Source organism: Dromiciops gliroides, chromosome 3, assembly GCF_019393635.1.
Source record: "Dromiciops gliroides isolate mDroGli1 chromosome 3, mDroGli1.pri, whole genome shotgun sequence".
Lineage (NCBI taxonomy): Eukaryota > Metazoa > Chordata > Mammalia > Microbiotheria > Microbiotheriidae > Dromiciops > Dromiciops gliroides.
Window position 1 is genome coordinate 261,052,286 of NC_057863.1, and position 19,338 is coordinate 261,071,623.

Here is a 19,338-nt window from a genome sequence, read left to right on the forward strand (position 1 = left end):
TCTGGGTCCAGTGGCAAGATATACATCATGACTGGAGATGGCCCTGGGTGTTTGAGGCAATTGGGGTTAAGTGATTTGCCCAGGGTCAAATAGCTAGTAGTGTCAAGTGTCTGAACCCATATTTGAACTCAGGTCCTCCTGACTCCAGGGCCAGTGTTCCCCACTATGCCATCTAGTAGATGAGTGAGTACCATAAGGAGGTAGTCATAGAATGGCACCTCAGTTTTTAAAGAAAGCTATAATCATTTATTCATTCAATAAATATTTAATTGTCTGCTATGTGCCAGGAACTGTGCTAAGTGTTGGGGAGGTAAAAGGAGGCAAAAGACAGTCCTTGACTTAAAAAAAAAAACAAAAAAACCTTAAATCTAATGGAGGAGACAACCTGCAAAAAAATATACAGAACAAACTATATACAGAAAAAATAGGAATTAAGAGGAAAAACATTGGAATTAAGAAGAATTGGGAAAGGCTCCCTGTAGAAAATGGAATTTTGGTTGAGACTTAAAAGAAGCCACAAAGGTCATTAGTCAGAATGGATGAGGGAGAATATTCCAGGCATGAGGGAGAGCCAGAGAAAGTGCCCAGGTTAGAGAGATGAAGTGTCTTGTTGATGTCTGAAAGGTAGTTGAAGATTCTAAATTGGAGGTCAGAAGAGAGATTGGGGCAGGAAAGGTAGATTTGAGAATCATCAGCACAAAGATGATAATCAAATCCTTGTGAGTTTCACTAAGTGAAATAGTACAGAGGAAGAAGAGACAGGACAGAACCCTGAGGGATACTGCAGTTAAAGGTCATGATATGGAAGAGGATCCAGCAAAGAGACAGAGGAGTAGTCAAATAAGTAGGAGGAAAACCAGGAGAAAGTGATGTCCCAAAAAACCAAAGAGAAGAGAGTATCAAAGAGAAGACAGTGACTGACAGTGTCAAAGCTGTAGAGAAGTAAAGGAGAATGAGAATTGAGAAAAAGTCATTGGACTTAGTAACTTCAGGATCATTAGTAACTTTGAAGAGAACAATTTCTGTGGAATGATAAGGTCCAAAGCCAGATTGTAATAGTTTAAGAAGACACTGAGAGGAGAAAAAAAATGGAGGCACTTATTGTAGATGGCCTTTTTGAGGAGTTTAGTTAAGAAGGGCAGATGAGAAATACAATGATACTTAAGAAGAATGGAAGGATCAAATGAGGTGGGTTGATTTTTTTTCAGGATAGGAGAGACAATATTAACTGAGCCAGGAGAGAAGGAGAGATTGAAAACAAATGAAAGAGTGGGAATGACAGAGTGAGAAATCTGCTAGAGGAGATATGATGAATTGGGATCACTTGAACTAGTAGAAGGGTTAGCTTTGGAGAGGAGTAAGGTCATTTCGTCATGTGGGATAGGGGTGAAGGAAGAAATAGTGGCAGAAGGCATTTCAGAAACAGGAGATAAAGAAGAGGGGGGAAGGGAGTTCTTAGTGAATGGCCTAAATTCTATTCTGTAAAATATGAGGCAAGATTCTTAGGTGATAGGATGAGGGAGGGATAGCTCTGGGAGGTTTGATCAAGGATGAGAAAGTTTGGAAGAGCTTCTGTGGAAAGTGGGATAGTGAGTTGATAAGGGAGGTTCAGTAGGATTTCCTGGCAACAGTAATGGCCGAGTTGAAGTTGTATAATTTAAATTTATAGTGGACTTGGAGGGTATGTAGACAATAGCTACCAGGATTTTAATAGGGTGGCAGATATGAATGGGGCAGCTAGATGACAAAGTGGATAGAGCATGTCAGGATCCCCATGTTAAGACCACCCCTCTCTTTTTACTATTAGAAGACACCTTGTTTTCTAGAGCTAAGGCCTAACAAGCAAGCTGTGTTTTGAGCTTGGCATAACAACAATCCTTTTCATTCACCCTCTGTATGAATGCTGCTATTACTAAATCATAGAATTGGCTCAAGCCAGCACCAGGTGGTTCCTGAGCTCCAAGAAGCACCTGAAGGATCCACATTCTGGCCATGAAGCCCTGGTATAAATAGACTTTTTCACTAGGCAAATTTGCCTCATTTTTACTGTTACCCCTTACTGCTATGGCTACACTTCACTGCTTAGTTCTTTGTCTATCCATAACTGTATGTATCAAGACTTAGCCTCACTGCCTTGGGTCTCCTTGGTCTTAGAGGAGACCCTGGCATATGTGTCTAGTTTCCTTCCTCCAATGGAATAAAGAAAACTTTTTGCCTATAACCTCTGGTTTCTTTTTGTTTCATTTTCTTTTCAGAGTTAACAGTTGATACGTAACCTCTGTGGCTCTTTGGTGAGAGGTGACAGTAGGTGTAATAACCTTTGTGGCTTTTTGGTTTATTTTTTTTTAGTAACAGTTGTTTCATAACCTCTGTGGTTCTTTGGTCATTTATTTTCAGTTTGATAAGCACTGGGCTTCAAATTAGAAAGACCTGAGTTAAAATCTGGCCTCAAATATTTACTAGCTATGTGATCCTGGACAAGTAATTTAACCACTATTAGCCTCAGTTCCTCAACTATAAAATGGGGAAACTCTGGAGAAGTAAATGGCAAACCATTTCAGTATCTTTACCAAGAAAGAGTCAGATACTACTAAATGACTAAACAACAAATTACAATAATGGGCAGCTACATGGAACAGTGGATAAAGTACCAGGACCGGAGTCAAGAAGACTCGTCTTCCTGAGTTCAAACCTGGCCTCAGACACTTACTAGCTATGTGAATCTGTGCAAGTCACTTAACCCTGTTTCCCTCAGTTTCCTCTTCTTTAAAATGAACTGCAGAAAAGATGGTAAATCACTCCAGTATCTATGCCAAGAAAATCCCCAATGGGGTCATGAAGAGTGAGGTATAACTGAAATGATTGAACAACAAAAATGTGAATCTCATGAACTTTAAAGGAAGAGAAGCTACTAGGTAAAGAAGGAAATGGGATAACCTGGAAATGGCAATGGGGAGCTAGGAGTATTCCAACTCCCCTGTTTCAACCAGTAAGCGACGGAAAATGAGGGAAGGCACAACTTCAGGGAAAACCAAGTTTCAGCAAAAAACTAGTAAAGGAAAGGAGCAGGAGAGGAGAAATGTTTAAGATGAAGAGATGTTTATTACATATGGAACAGGCTTTCCAGAAGGAATGGCAGGACCAGGTGAAGTTAGGATGAATCTTTGGGCTGGGAGGGTTGAGGGAAATTGGAATGAAGAATGAGGATGTTGGAAGTATAGAGGAGGGTTCGGATAATAATCAGAGTCACTGGAATAAGAAGGGTATGATGGGGGCAGCTAGGTGGCGCAGTGGATAGAGCACCTGCCCTGGATTCAGGAGGACCTGAGTTCAAATCCGACCTCAGACACTTATCACTTACTAGCTGTGTGACCCTGGGCAAGTCACTTAACCCCAAATGCCCTGCAAAAAAACACAAAAACAAAAAAAACAAAGAAAAAGAAGGGTATGATGAGGTGTCTGAATATTCATCATTGAGTGGGGGGCAACATTCCTCTACCGTCAAAGGACAGAGACAACAGGAGATGCTCTTGGCACTGAAGGTTCTTTAAATCTCAGCTGGGAGATTGGGCTGGCAGCAGGAGATGGAAGATGCCTCATGCTGTGCAGATGGAGGTGGCTGATTTGGGGCAGATGGAAGGTGTCTGGTATGGTCTCTAGAAACATTTCCTCAGAAAACACACTGCTCAGCAGGAGATAGAAAGTTCAGGACATTAGGGTACCCACAATATGAGGTTTTCTCAGCTGTGGAAGCTGGTTATGATGCACCAGCAGGAAGTAGTCAGAGTAATAATAGAAACTCTAAAGCCCTAAATACTGTAAATCTAAAGTGTGATGAACACTTCTTTAACTCAATAAAATTGGCTACTGATATTAAATTGGCTATGAATACTACTGGGTTATTGATACAAAATTCACCATTCATTTTGCAGGGTTTTTAGCCAATATGAATCTTTCCAACTGATGGCAATAACTCTTATTATTATTATTTTTCTTCTTCTTTTTTTCAATAACTCCTTTCCCTTTAAACTGGGCACCACAATCTGCTTATTTCTTGCTTTAAACTGCTTCAAAGTCAACATACCATTTGCTAGCCCCAGGTTTTTTATTTTCTTGCTGTAACCTCTGTCCATTTCGAAATGTTCTTCACTAGTTGCTTAAAATAAAGGCTTTCTGATGAGCTTGCTTCTTGTTGAGCACCAAGACTTACAGTTAAGAGAAATAGGATCAAATCCTAACACTGAGTAACTGTGTGATAATGTACAAATCACTTAACTTATCTGAGCTTTAGTTCAAACATCCACAATTTAGGGATAGTAGCTACCTAACTCATATGATTATAACGATGAAAGTTCTATATCAATTTTAAAGTGCTACATCAATGTCATTTGTTCTCAACCAATCAATCATCAAGCACCTCTTATGAGCTTGGGTAACATGCAAGGCCCTAGAAATAGAAAGACAAAACTGGAAAAGGAATTTTCATGGAGATAGAAGCAATGACCCTAGAAAGATAGTTATCAATACACTAGTGAGTAAATGTAAAGCAAATTTGGGGTATAGGGATTTATAATTTTTGGATTATTATTTTTTTTTAGTGAGGCAATGGGGGTTAAGTGACTTGCCCAGGGTCACACAGCTAGTAAGTGTTAAGTGTCTGAAGCTAGATTTGACCTCAGGTACTCCTGACTCCAGGGCTGGTGCTCTATCCACTGTGCCACCTAGCTGCCCCTGGATTATTCTTTGGCTTTGGTTGGTAAAAGCCATTTTGTACAAGGGATGTATATTGAAGGAAAACTTAAAAAGGGGGGGGGTAATAAAGTAGCAAGAAAAATGGAGAGGAATCATGAACCTCAAATTTAAAAATGGTATATTTAGAATTCCACGTGACATGACCAACAAAGTGAAGGATTAAATATTTTTCTCATTCTTTCAAATTCTCAGAACACTCAAAAATATGAGTTATATGCAAGAAGCAAAGTGATTACAGATATCTCCACAGATCAAGATACCAAGTCTCATGTGGTAACAGCTGGATGAACTAATGTCACAGAAGACTAATCCCTAACAGAGTGGCTCAACTCTTGCTTCCCTAACAAGTCCCAGACTTTGGCAAAGTAATATAACAGGAAGCACAAGCTTGTGCTCTGGAACCCATTTAGCAATTTCATTGTTGCTACTACAATCTCTGCAACCACACACTGATTCTTCCCTCAGCCTATCAAAACAAGTAAAAGAAATCATCTCTATCCACCCCAATACTCTGTGTGTGGCAGAGGTGGAAATATAGTAAATCAGAACTCTATTCTGTTTGGAGTAGAAGCACATTACTATAGCAGTTCTCAGACAGAGAAATAAAGAATAGAGGCAACTGTAAGAGGTCATCAGAGTATGGATGGAGCTTCATAAGGCCTGAGGGAAGAGAGACTGGCATCCAGATGGGGACAGTTCTGCCCCACCCACCCCCAAAGACATTTGGAATAGAGTCAGAGGCAGGTGGGAAATGAATTCTGTAACATGGGAAGATGATGAGATAGCTTTGAGGTATGGTCCTGGGTGATCTATCATCTAATGTGAGGGCCAAAATTTGATATACGGAGCATTATTTGGGTGACTCACCTTAATATTGGGGTCCCGGAAATATGACAGACCTTTTAGGTTCTCCCTCCACTCTGAACTGCCCTTTTTAGATATTTCTCCCAGGCCAATAAGAAAAGAGCCTCTAAGCTTTAGTTCACAAAAGGATCAGATTTTATTACTTGAGAATTAATTAAACAACAAAGGTGAAACTAATAAAAATCAAAGATAAGGAAATTGGAAAATAGAAATACAGAGAAATATTCTTAACTCTAAGATTAACCTATTTAATCCTCAGACCATTTCCAATTAAGATAGTTCAAAGGAGTTTAGGGTTTTCCGTAATTAACTCACTGAACCTGAAAGTCCACAGTTGCTTGTGCCACCAGAACAGCTAACACGCCACCCCAAGGGGAGTCACCAGAAAGAGAGCAAACACGCCACCAGTGCAAGGGCCAAGACTGAAAAGACCGAGTTCCGGAAGACGCCTAGCATTCCAGAAGCCACCTGCCTCCTTTCAGGGAGCGTTCAATCTCCCCTCCCACCAAAGGGGAGGTCCTTCAAAAGCTGTCTCTGGAGAGTTCTCCTTCTGACCTCAGTAGCATATGTAACCTTGGGGTGGGCCAGGTGTGGCCCCCCCAAATGTTCAGCTAAAACTGCAATATTAATCTTTACCACAAATAATTTTTACCACACTAAGGAAAAGTATTCAGAAAGTGAATGGTAGAAGAATATTTTAAAAAAAGACTGAAGTTGGCAAAGATTTCAAAAGAAAGAAAACATAGTCTAAAACCTTGAACACAAGTAGATATATCAAAAGAAAATGTATTGATGGTACAAGGGCAGATAAACCAGAACAAATGAAATGAGAGAAATATTTCGTAAAGTATTTAGCAAAGTGCCTGGCTCATAGTAGGTACTGATTAGTGTTTATTCTATTCCATTCCAAACATGTCTGAATAAATATTGCAAGACAAAGGAATCAGTATGTGAAAAGGTAGAGACACCTCTTGATTTCAAAGAGAACATGTAAATGCATGAAGATATTCCCTTCAGGTTAAGAAAGAAATAAGGATTACAAAAATAGAATTTATGGCATATACAACAGAAATACTTGACATAATAGAATAAATGAATCCATGGTGGAAAATTTCACCAAAGAAGTAAAAGAGAAAACAATGGATGAAAAAGATAAATATATAGAAATTAAAAAGTGTTGAAGAAGAGGAGCAAAAAGAAATAAGGTGAAAAGAAAATATGATTTACAAATAAATAAAACATTGCTCTTGAAGACAGGATGTATGAAGACAACTTAAGAATCAAAGATCTCCCAAAAGAACATAATAAGCTTTTAAAAGTAATAAATATTTTTATTTATAGTTTTGAGTTCCAATTTTTATCCTTCCTTCCCTTCTGTCCCCCCTCCCTGAGGTGGTAGGCAATCAGATAGGGGTCATACATGTACGATTATGTAAAAAATTATCATATTTGTCATTTTGTACAAGAAAACTTGAATAAAAGAAAAAATGAAAGAAAGTGAAGAATAGCATGTTTCATTCTGTGTTCCATCAATATCGGTTCTTTCTTGGAGGTGGATAGTATGTTTCAAAAATAATCCTTTGGGATTTCTTGGATTATTGTATTGTTGTGAATAGTCAAGTCATTCACAGTTCTTCATCAAACAATATCGATGTCTCCATGCTCAATGTTCTTTTGGTTCTCCTCACTTCACTATACTTGAGTTCATACAAGTCTTTCCAGGCCTTTCCGAAATCATCATATACCACAGCTTGTTTAGCCATTCCCCAATTGATGGGCATTCCTGTGATTTCCACTTCTTAGCCACCACAAAAAGAACTGCTACAAATTTTTGTACAAAAAGGTCTTTTTCTCTTTTGGGGATAACTTTGGGATATGTCTAGCAGTGATATTCCTGGATCAAAGGATATGCACAATTCTATAGCCCTTTGGGCATAGTTCCAAATTGCTCTCCAGTGTCCCAGCTTCCCCGTACCCCCTCCAACATCCAATATTTTCCATTTTGGTTGTATTTGCCACTCTGATAGATGTGAAGTGATACCTCAGAGTTGTTTTAATTTGCATCTCTCTGATCAATAGTAAAGGACACAATGAGTTTAAAAAAAAATAACCTGAACATCATCATGCAAGATATAATACAAGAAAACTGCTCTGAATTTCTGAATACTGATAATAAAGGGCCAATGAAAAGGCTGTATTGATCACCTCCAAGAATAAGGGGGGAGAGAGAGGGACTATGCGCCAAACTCTGAGATATATATGGCCAAATTTAACAATTCCAATGATAAATAGAAAAATCTTCAAGAATTCAAGATACAGGTTTTTCAATACAAGAAAAAGAAATTCAAATAAATCAAGACTACCCTGTACCCAACAGTTACTGCAGAAGGGAATACATTTATCTAAACAGGAAATCATGAGAGATTGCTGAGAAGAAAGAAGGTAGAATAAAAGCCAGTATAGAATCATAGAGGGCTTAGTAATGAGCAGAACAAACTCCAAGCTCAAAGAATAGATCATGAAAAAGGATTTAAAAGGAAAAGTAGAAAGAGTAAGAATCTCTGATTATGGTTTATGAAAAACAAGAAGTAGATTATGTAAAACTTAAAAACCTGGTCCTGAGCACATTTTTGCCCCCTCACCATCTTTTTTCTTTGTAAAATAGAGTAGAGAGAAAAGGGAGCAAAAAGTAGAATAAGATGGATGAATTATTACACACAATTAAAGATCATAGCTATAAATGGGAATGGGATTAATTTACTCATAAATTGGAAAAAAAGATAGCAAAATTAGAAAGCTGAATCCAACAATATATATTTTTTAGTTTTCAATATTTGTTTTTATAAGATTTTGAGTTCCAAATTTTTCTCCCTTCCTCCCTTCCCTCTCCCTCCCTAAGACAGAAAGAAATCTGATATAGATTATATATGTACAATCACATTAAACATATTTCTGCATTAGTCATGTTGTGAAAAAGAATCAGAACAAAAGGGAAAAACTCAAAAAACAAAAGTAGAAATAAAATGGTTTAATCTGCATTCAAATTTCACAGTTCTTTTTTCTGGCTGTGGAGAGAATTTTCCATCATGAGGGCTTTAGAATTGTCTTGGATCATTGTATTGCTAAGAGGAGCTAAGGCTATCACAGTAGATCATCACAAAATCCAACAATATATTGTTAATGAGAAACACAATTGAAATATATTCACCAAGAGTTAAAATAGGGAGTTGCATCAAAATCTATCTTCAGCTGAATTAATGAAGGTAGGGGTAACAATCATTTCAGACAAGCCAATCAAACAACAACTTGACCAAGAGAAGTAAAAATACATTTTGCTGAAAGCAAAAGAAGGTGATTAAAAGATAATTGGGGAAACCACATTTTGCTGAAAGAGATCATGAAAAATGAATTTATACATTTTTATTTTTTTAAGTTTTATTGCTGTATTTTGTTTTTATAGCGTAGACATTTTCAATTACTCCAACTTCATAAAATACCTCTTGTAACAAAACAGTTGAACTAAACCTAGTAATAGTGACCTCATCTAAAAATGCCCTCATTTTACATCTCTATCTCCCCAAATTCTCTATTTTAAAAAATTAGCATAAATCTATTTTCTCTTCTTCCTACCCCCATTCCACTGAAAAAGGATGAAAAGAAGAAAAGCAAACTTTATAACAAAGATACAGTCAAGCAAAGCAAAACAAATTCATTTAATGACTGAAGACATATATATAGATACAATATACATGTCTATATACATATCATATTTACATATTTATGCATATACATGTTATATATCTATCTATCTATACACACACACATACAATGCTGTACTGGAAATCCATCACTTCTCTATAATAGTATCTTTATCATCAGTGCTCTGGAATAATTTATGAATGGTTATTGTATTGATCTTATTTCTTACAACATTTGAAGCTGTTTTTACATTACTGTAAAAAATGTTCTGGTTTTGCTCATTTTATTGTTCATCAGTTCATTAAAATTTTCAAAATTGTTTATTTTTATAATATTCATATATAGTATAAATTTTGTTTCTTCTGTTTCTGCTTACTTCACTCTGCATCAGTAGCTATTGGTTTTAGATGAATAATTTTTAAAATTATTTTAAGAAAAAGTAAATTTATTACTGTTTCTAGTGTTTTTTAACAACAGAAATTGGTATTATATTCTTTCAAAAACTCCTACAATTATTGATATGATTTATATTTTTATTGAATTTATTATTATTATTATTAAATTGTTCACATTTTTCCAACATTAAATCATTGCTGCATTCCTGGCTTAAATCCAATTTTGTTGTAGAATATAATCTTTAATTGTCCATGTTTTTTAAAAACACATAATGTGAGTGAGATTTTCCCCATCCCTTAGTTATAAGAGATTCACCACAGTTCTAAGTGATTTGATTAAGAAAATAATCAATATATTAACTAAAAAATTTTGATTTATTATATTTAGATATTATTTTGTTACAATTATATCAGGTCAAAAGGTTAAGTCTTTCTTCTGTCTAACTTTCCAATATCAAGCATTAAGTAATATCACAAGATATAGCAGTCAGCAATGCTATATTTTAGTAACCATGATTGACATACTTTTCTTAAAAGAGTTCACGCTGCTGACCAGTGGCCTGAGAATGATCCACCCTATTGTCATCATAATGCTGACATTTATGGTCATTTAGGTAGTTCCTCATATTTCCTAAGAATATGTTCTAATTTTAGAAGCACAACTAATAAAGATTAATAAAATGTTTTATAAGTGTAACTTTTGGAAGGGTATATAAACCCATGGATTGTGTAATTCTGGGTCTTTCAGGTCCAACGCCTGGATGACCGGCTTTATAGGGAGACTAAAACTCTCTCAATAAACCTATTGGCTTTGTTGGGGTACTAACCCTCTCTCAATAAACCTATTTGCTTTAGCCTGGAAACTTTGTTGTTTTTGTTCTTCCGTCGGACTTAAAAATTTCCCCAACATTATTAAAGAATCTACTTTATACCAGGCACTGTGCTAAGCACTTCATAAATATTACCTCATTTGATCCTCACAACAATCTTTTCCAATTTTTTCCTAGGTGGCACATTGGATAGAGCATTGGCCTTGGAGTCAGGAGAACCTGAGTTCAAGATACTTGACACTATTAGCTATGTGACCTTGGGCAAGTCACTTAGCCCCAATTGCCTCAAACATCCAAGGCCATCTCCAGTCATTTTGATGTATATCTTGCCACTGGACCCAGATGTCTCTGGAGGAGGCTGGTGACTTTACACAGCCCTCCCTCACTTAAATCCAATTCACTGCAAGTCATGACATCACCTACTGATGTCATGGTCCTCTCCAAGAATGAAGGACAAACAACAACTAGACAATTTCCTTTTAATTGTGTCATTTCTTCTAGCTACTTTAGTACTTCTACTTCTAGTTCTTGTGGTCATTATATTTATCTGAGATTATTTCCTTCTTTCTTTTGTTCTTTCTCTCCTTCCTTCCTTCCTTCCTTCCTTCCTTCCTTCCTTCCTTCCTTCCTTCCTTCCTTCCTTCCTCCTCCTCCTTCTTCATTTTCCTCCTCCTCTTCCTCTTCCTTGTCTTTGTCTTCATCTCTGTTTCCATCTTCATCTTTGTCTTCTCCTCTCTCCTCCTCCTCTTCTTTCACCTGTTCTTCTTCCTCCTGAGTTTCTTTTTCTTTTCTTCTATCTCCTCTTTTTTTCTAGGCTGTGTCTAGATTGGTACTTTGTGATAGGACCAGGCTTCTCCACTACTTGCTTTGGAGGTGTTCTTCAGGCAAAGTTTCTGAACAGAGTTCCTAACAGTGAATATAAACATTATACTACTGTTTGTTTGGGATTTTTTTTCTCTGTGCTCTTCTGGGCTAATAATAAGAGGTAGGTTTTACTCAATTATTCTCATACTCGAGTGATGTGTTGGTCATAAGTTTTTAGATTTACTTCTTCCTTGAAAATTCTAAAACATTAGATCGATGAATAGTCATGGTTTTCAACCAAACATCAGTATGCATAGAATAACTGTTTGTCAGATCCCAGAGTAATCTCAGTGTGGGAAGGGACAGAGGAAGTACCAACTATGAATGGATGGCCCACATTAAGATTATCAGGATCTATAAGAGGTACTAGATTATCTTGTCTGATATATGTAATAGCTCAAGAGTAATTGGTAAGGAGTTCACTTATATAACCCATAGATATTTTAGATTAATTTTATTCTATCTGCTTCTTAACCAAAAAATTAGCAATAATTGGCATTACAGATATCACCCAAATGAAGTAAGGCTTTAAAAATAAAAAAATAGACACATTGTTTTAGAATTAACATTATTTTTTCATTTAATTCAAATAGATTTCATTGCTACCTACATTTTCTTTTATGTCCCTACTCATTCCATTCCTAGATAGCCATCACATGTAACAAAAAATAAAAAAAATGAAAGAAAAGAAACAAGTTCATCAAAACCAATCAACACATTGAAAAAGTCAGATGTTATGTGTTCCATACCTGTAGAACCCAATTCATATAACAGAATTGGAGAAATTGTCTTTTCATACTTTATCTTCGAAGCCAAGCTTAATCATTATCATTTGGAAATTCAGTTTCAATTGTTTTGTTCCTATTCTTTCCATTTACATTGCTGTAGTTATACGTATTGTTTTCCTGGTTCTACCTAATTCATTTTGCAACAGTTACTGTAGAAGTTGTTGAATGATTTTCTGCATTCATCATTTTAATAAATTTTTACAGCACAATAATATTCTACTACAATTATGTACCGCAATTTGTTTAACCATTCCTCAAATGATAGGTATTTTTTGTTTCCAGTTCTTTGCTATTATGAAAATAAAATGCTCCTTTAAATATTTTAGTGTATATGGACCACTTAATTATTTTTTGTCCTTGATCTTACTGAGTTATAAGCTTAGATCATTGGTTCAAAGAGGATAGGCAATTTAGCTACTTTATTTGCATAATTCAGAATTGAATTTCATTCTTATAGTGAACTTCTAGGTGAGTAAACTCTTTGCCAAGTCCAGGAAGCACTAGAGAATTAAGTGGCTTGCCCGAACTAAAGTTGCAAGAATGTGACAGAGGTGGGATTTGAACCCAGGCCTTCATGGCTCTAAGACTGACTCTATCAACCAAGTAATGCTATCTCTCTTTTCTACTTTTTAGAATTTTTTCTCATCCACAGCTCTACCAACAATGCATTATTATATTTGTATTTTCACAACCCTTACAACATTTACTATTCCCATCTTTGTCATCATCATTCCCATCTTGGCAAATTTGCTGTTTGTGAAGATATTTCATTCTTCTGGGGAAAGGTAGGCACAGTTATATCTCTTATTGTTAGCTCAAAACAGAGTATTGCATTTGAGGAGCATAGTACACATATAATAGACTGCATGTATGTAAACCTGGATGCTACGCAGTAAGATTGTATGAGACCCCACTGTGCAGACACACCTGTTGCAATTTGATGATAGATTTATAGAATCAAAGACTTGGAGGTGTAAGAAACCTTAGGGATTACAGTATTTTAGTTTCCACTAATTACATGTAAAATAATTTTATCATCTTTTAAAAGATTTGAGTTCTAAATCCTATCTCTCCCTTCCTCCCTTTCTGCCTCCCCATCTCTTTCCCTAAGATGGGAAACAATCTTATATAGGTTATACATGAGCAATCATGAAAAAACATTTCCATATTAGTCATTTTGTGCAAGAAAACCAAAAAGAAAATGAAAATGAGGATGCTTTTAATCTATATTCAGACATCAGTTTTTTCTCTGGAGTTGGATAGCATTTTTCACGATGAGTCTTTTGGAACTGTATTGGATCATTATATTGCTGAGAATAGCTAAGTCATTCACAGTTCTTCATCATACAGCATTGCTGTTACTATGTACAAAGTTCTCCTGGTTCTGTTCACTTCACTTTGCATCAGGTCATGTAAGTCCAGGTTTTTCTGAAATTGTCATGTTTGTCATCTTTATAACACAATAATATTACATTACAATCATGTATTACAACTTGTTCAGCCATTCCCCAATTGATGTGCATCCTTTCAATTTGCAATTTCTAGATACCATAAAAAGAATTGCCATAAATATATTTTTACAAATACGTTCTTTAAAGGGGACAGCTGGGTGGCTCAGTGGATAAAGCACTGACCCTGGATTCAGGAGGACCTGGCCTCAGACACTTGACACTTGCTAACTGTGTGACCATGGGCAAATCACTTATCTTCATTGCCCAGCAAAAAACCAAAAATAGTTTCTTTTCTCTTTAAAAAAAAAACTCTTTGGGATATAGACCTAGTAATAGTATTGGTGGATGAAAGAGTTAAATCCCTTATTTTGCAGCAGAAGGAACTCAAATCAAGGAAAGTGACATAGATTTCTCGAGGCCATATGGATAATGACAAAATTTTGATTTGAACTCATTTTCACAGCTATATGCATCCCTCATTGGCAACTTGAAGTATTTGAATTTAATAATGAAGACATCATGGATACCAATAAACTAATTTGAATGTACTTATATAGAACTTTGCTTTAACATTCAACTAACCTCAGTGAAAGTGAAGATACATAATGGGAGGTTGTGAACCATAATTCCAAAATCTGATTCTCCTGAAAAAAAAATTAGCCATGGCATATGTTTAGCAATTCAGGGATTTTACTTTTATACTGAAAAGTAAGAGCTGCGTGATTCCACATGTAAGTCACTCCTATAGGACCTTACACTCTTGGAAGAACTTTCCTTAAAATGCCCATGATCCCTCCTCGATTCTCTTTATATTTGTGTGCCTTATTCCGGGTCAAAATCTTTGACCTTAGCAGGGGAGAGACAGGTCCTGTTTTTCTGTTTCCAGGAGAGTGAGACCATTTGGTCATGAGCAGGAGAAGGGAGATAGGAAATTGGTTTAAGTCAATTTAAGTTTGTTAATAATAGTAGCTGTTTAAAAGACCTGGTTCTGGAGAAAGCTAACTAGTATCCTGTCTCAGAGTATAAACCTGAAGCTCCTGCCACTCTTTTATTAAGGAGAAATATAAAAAAAATAAACAAAATGACCTTATTCCTCAATTGAGACATTTTTTCCTCAGATTCTACAAATAAGGAATCTTCCCCCCCACACCCCGCCTCGACTTAGTAGAAAGTATACTTTGAAGCCTGCATTCTTTGAGGTGTAATTCACAATATGATCTCAAGCAAGTCTCTTTATTTCTTCAAGTTGGTTTATTCCTTTAGAGAGTAAGATTTTGTACAAGGTGATCTCTAAGTTTCCTCTAAGCTCTTCAATAAACATTGGTAGGTAACAATTCGTTTTTTAATAAAGAAGCATTTTTAAAAATTAGTTCACTACTCCTTGATTTGCCCCCTAAGTTTTCTGAATCATAAAGCAAAGTAGAAAAGGGCTTGATATAATTGTTGTTTTAAAAGTCCTAGAATTCTTGAACTATGAATAGCTCCATAGACGTCAATGGGGGAAAAAAATTAAACTGGAGAAGATAAAGTTGTGTAACATGGCCAACAGCTCATTGATAAGTTGCCTACGAGTGTCTTTTATTTTAAATAACCTGTTACACAGTCATAGTCTAATATAGGGCAAAAATCTGAGCCAATTTTCATACTTGACAACTTCTGCCAAACCACACAGAGGGAAGAATGTGTGACCCTCACGTGTATAGTAGCTCACAAACTGACAAAGTAATTTCATTTTAATGAAAAATTCATTTGTTATGTCTTTATTGCATGCTAGGTAATGGGCATACAAAACCAAAATGAAATAATAAAGAGTCCTCAAAGAGGACTTCTCTAGGAATGTCTATGTAAACTGTTATATTATGTCCAAAAAGCAAAAATTTTGTTTCTTCTTTGCCTGAACTTATTCCCTCAATTTCTTTGTCTTGATTTTTGCTGCCGATTAATATTTTTGCTTCCTCCCTTACCTTTTTTTTTTTTTTTTTTTGGTGAGGCAATTGGGGTTAAGTGACTTGCCCGGGGGTCACACAGCTAGTAAGTGTTAAGTGTCTGAGGCCAGATTGGAACTCAGTTCCTCCTGAATCCAGTGTTGGTGCTCTATCCACTGTGCCACCTAGCTGCCCCCCTCCCTTACCTTTTTGAAAAGACTCTCAATTCCCCCCCCCATTATTTATAAAGTTGGGTCTTGGTTTTAGACACATGCCACATATCATATTTTCATTTATATCTATTTTCCAGTATTTATTCTTTTTTTTTAAAAAAAACTAGAATGAATGTTATCTTTTCTCAAAAGGTTTTATGCACTTCTTGATAAAGCTATATGATTTTTTGTTGAATCAATAATCAATGCTAACTACGATGCTGATACTTTTCCTAATGTTTAACCAATCCTTTCTTCCTGTTTTAAATACAGCTTGGTCATAGTGTATAATCTTCATGACAATTTGCTGTAGCCTTTTTGTTAATGTTTTCCTAAAAATTTTGTGTCAGTGTCCATTAGGAATATTACTCTTTACTTTTATTTCTCTCTTTTGGCTTGTCTTGATTAGTTACCCAGATCATATTTGTATCATAGAAAGATTTGATAGATTCCTTTCATTTTCTTTTCTCCAAAAATATTTATTAATATTGGAACCATGGAGTTGAATTTGTCCCTTTGGGGAGATTATTTATGGTTTATTCAACTTTTTTCTCCTGAGATTCCATTATTTCCATTATGTATTTCTTGTTCTGTTAACCAGAGTTTGACTTTTCAGAATTTTTATTTTGGCATTTAAATCAAAATTTTTAAATAGTCAGGTTTTCTAGATTTTTTTGGGGGGGGGGGTAGGGGAACGAGGGCCCAATGTCAAGGCTCAAACTAATCTAGGTAATATATGTGCCTTCCATAAGTTCTAGGAGGTGGGGGAAAGTATCCCTTCCTTTTCCCCCTTTTTAATGGAAAGACTCAGAGAAACAGTTCCATTTCACACATTCTAAAGAGTACCAATGAGTAAACTCCTTTTTTTTTTTTTTGGTGGGGTAATGAGGGTTAAGTGACTTGCCCAAGGTCACACAGCTAGTAAGTGTCAAGTGTCTGAGGTCGGATTTGAACTCAGAATCCAAGGCCTGTCCTTTATCCACTGCACCACCTAGCTGCCCCTAAACTCCTTTTAAAGTATACTGAATGACAGCTCTTCCTATTTCAGTGTCCAATCCCTTGAATGCACCCTACTTCATTTGCTGCCATTGTGGACTCTTTCGCATAGCATAAATAAGTAAATAAAGAGAATCACAGCTAAGAGTCCAAATATCTGCATTAAGATTTAAACAACTGATTATAGTTGGAAACTGAAAGAGAACTAGGATCCTAATTGATCCATTTCCTAATAGCTCTTTTCTGACAAATACACTATCCTAGGTTGGTGCCTAGTCTGTGTCATTCTAAGTTGAGTAGAAAAATTAAGTCATCCTAATGAGTAGAGAAAAATCTAATAATGGTAACAGATATATATATATATATATTTCATTTTGTGTATAATTTACTTGCATTTATCAAATTAATAATAATATTTTTTTAAGATTGACTTAAGTAGGGGCAGCTAGGTGGCACAGTAGATAGAGTACTGGCTCTAGAGTCAGGAGGACCTGAGTTCAAATCTGACCTCAGACACTTAACACTTACCAGCTGTGTGACCCTGGGCAAGTCACTTAACCCCAATTGCCCCCCCCCACACACACATACACACACAAAGAGATTGACTAAAAAACAACTTCTATAAATGTTGTTTGTTTATTCCACAAACTGGTCACCTGTATTTGGAAAAAAATATTAAGGTGGCATCAAGTTAGTAGAGTTATGTCTCATTGATAATTTTTGGTCTATCAATAATGAGGATATGGGAATTTTCTTCTAAATTTAATTTCTAATGATCCACTTTTGTTTTTTCAGTCTATTACTTAATTAAAAAAAAAAACTTCATGGCTTTTCCCTGTATATTTCACCTTTGTTCTTTCAGGGAGACATCCCGTGTAAAAATGATATTTTCAAAGACAAAAAAATGGAAAAATCAGTATAACTTATCAATACAAAAGGGGGAGGTAATGTGCCTTTTCCTATCTTGTCCTTTAGAATTTTATAATATTCACTTTTGATATTTTCTGACTGGTTTCTTTTTTCCAGTCAATCTATCATAGTCTTTGTTTATTGTTTTCTTGGTTCTGCTTACCTCATTCTGAATCAGTTCTAGTAGATCTTTACATGCTTCTTTGTATTCATTAAATTCATTTTTTCTTACAGCATAGCAATATTCCATTATAATTCATGTATCTAAACTTGTTTAATCATTTCCCACTTGATGGACATCTACTTTGTTTCCAATACTTTGCTATCACAAAAAGTGCTGTTATAAATATTTTGGTGTATATGAGGATTTTCTTCCTATAAGTAGGACTATAAACCTTCTTGGACTATAAACCTAATAATAGAATCTCTCAGTCAAAGGGTATTGAAACTTTAGTTATTTTATTTGCAAAATTCTAAATTGCTTTCCAAAGTGGTGGAACTGATTCATAGCTCCATCAACAATGCATTAGTGTGCCTATCTTCAACCACTTCAACACTGACTATTCTCATCTTTTGTCACCTTTACCAATTTTCAGGGAGTGAGCTGAAACCTCAGAATTTGTTTCATCTTCATTTATATAATTATAACAATCTGAAGCATTCTTTAATGTGGTTCTTAATGATTTTAATGCTTTTTTTTGAAAAATGTTTTTCATTCATATCCTTTGATCACTTATATAGTAGGAAATGGCTTTTGTCACACACAGCAGTGCACATGTGCTTGAATCCACATTACATGACTATCTGGAGTTGAATAGCATATTTCCTCATGACTTCTTTGGAACTGTAGTTCATATTTTTATGATCAGAGTTCCCAGGTCTTTGAAACTTGTTTGTCTTTATAATGCAATTGTCATTGCATAAATCATTCTGATTCTGCTCACTTTACTTTGTATCAATTCATGCAAATCATCTCAGGCTTTTCTAAAAACCATCCCTTTTTACATTTCATACGACACAGTGACATTGACTCCCTCATATAAGATGGCTTGTCCAATCAAACTGCATAAATAAATAAATCTTTTCATTACATCTTATTTTGTTATACTTTCTCCTTGTTCATTTGTTATTTTCTTGATTTGATTTTCTGTCCTTTTCCTTTTAAACAGTTTGCTTTAAAGGTCCATCAATTTTATTAGTCTTTAAAAAGACAGGTTTTTAGTTTTATTTATTATTTCTGTAGTATTTTTAATTTCCTATTTACCTATTTCACCTCTAATTTTGAATATCTCCCCTATGGATATGGTTTAAATTTATCTTGTTTTGGGTTTTTTTACTTTTTAAGTATTTTAAAGTAATATTTCAATAATCGATTTTTAACTATAAATAATATTCAATTGATCAATCCTCTTTTTCTATTTTCTTAATATATGTTTGTAAAGATACATTTTTCTTCTGAAGACTGCTTTAAATACATATCCCAAATTTTGATGTGCTAAGTCACCATTATTTTGGTATGTTTAATTTTATTTTAAGATAGTAATTTATCTATAAATCTTCACTGTGTAGGACACAGCTGAAACCCAGAAAACAAGAAAAAATGGTCTCTGGGCATTAATAACTCATGAAATAAATGCTCATGTATTTTTATTA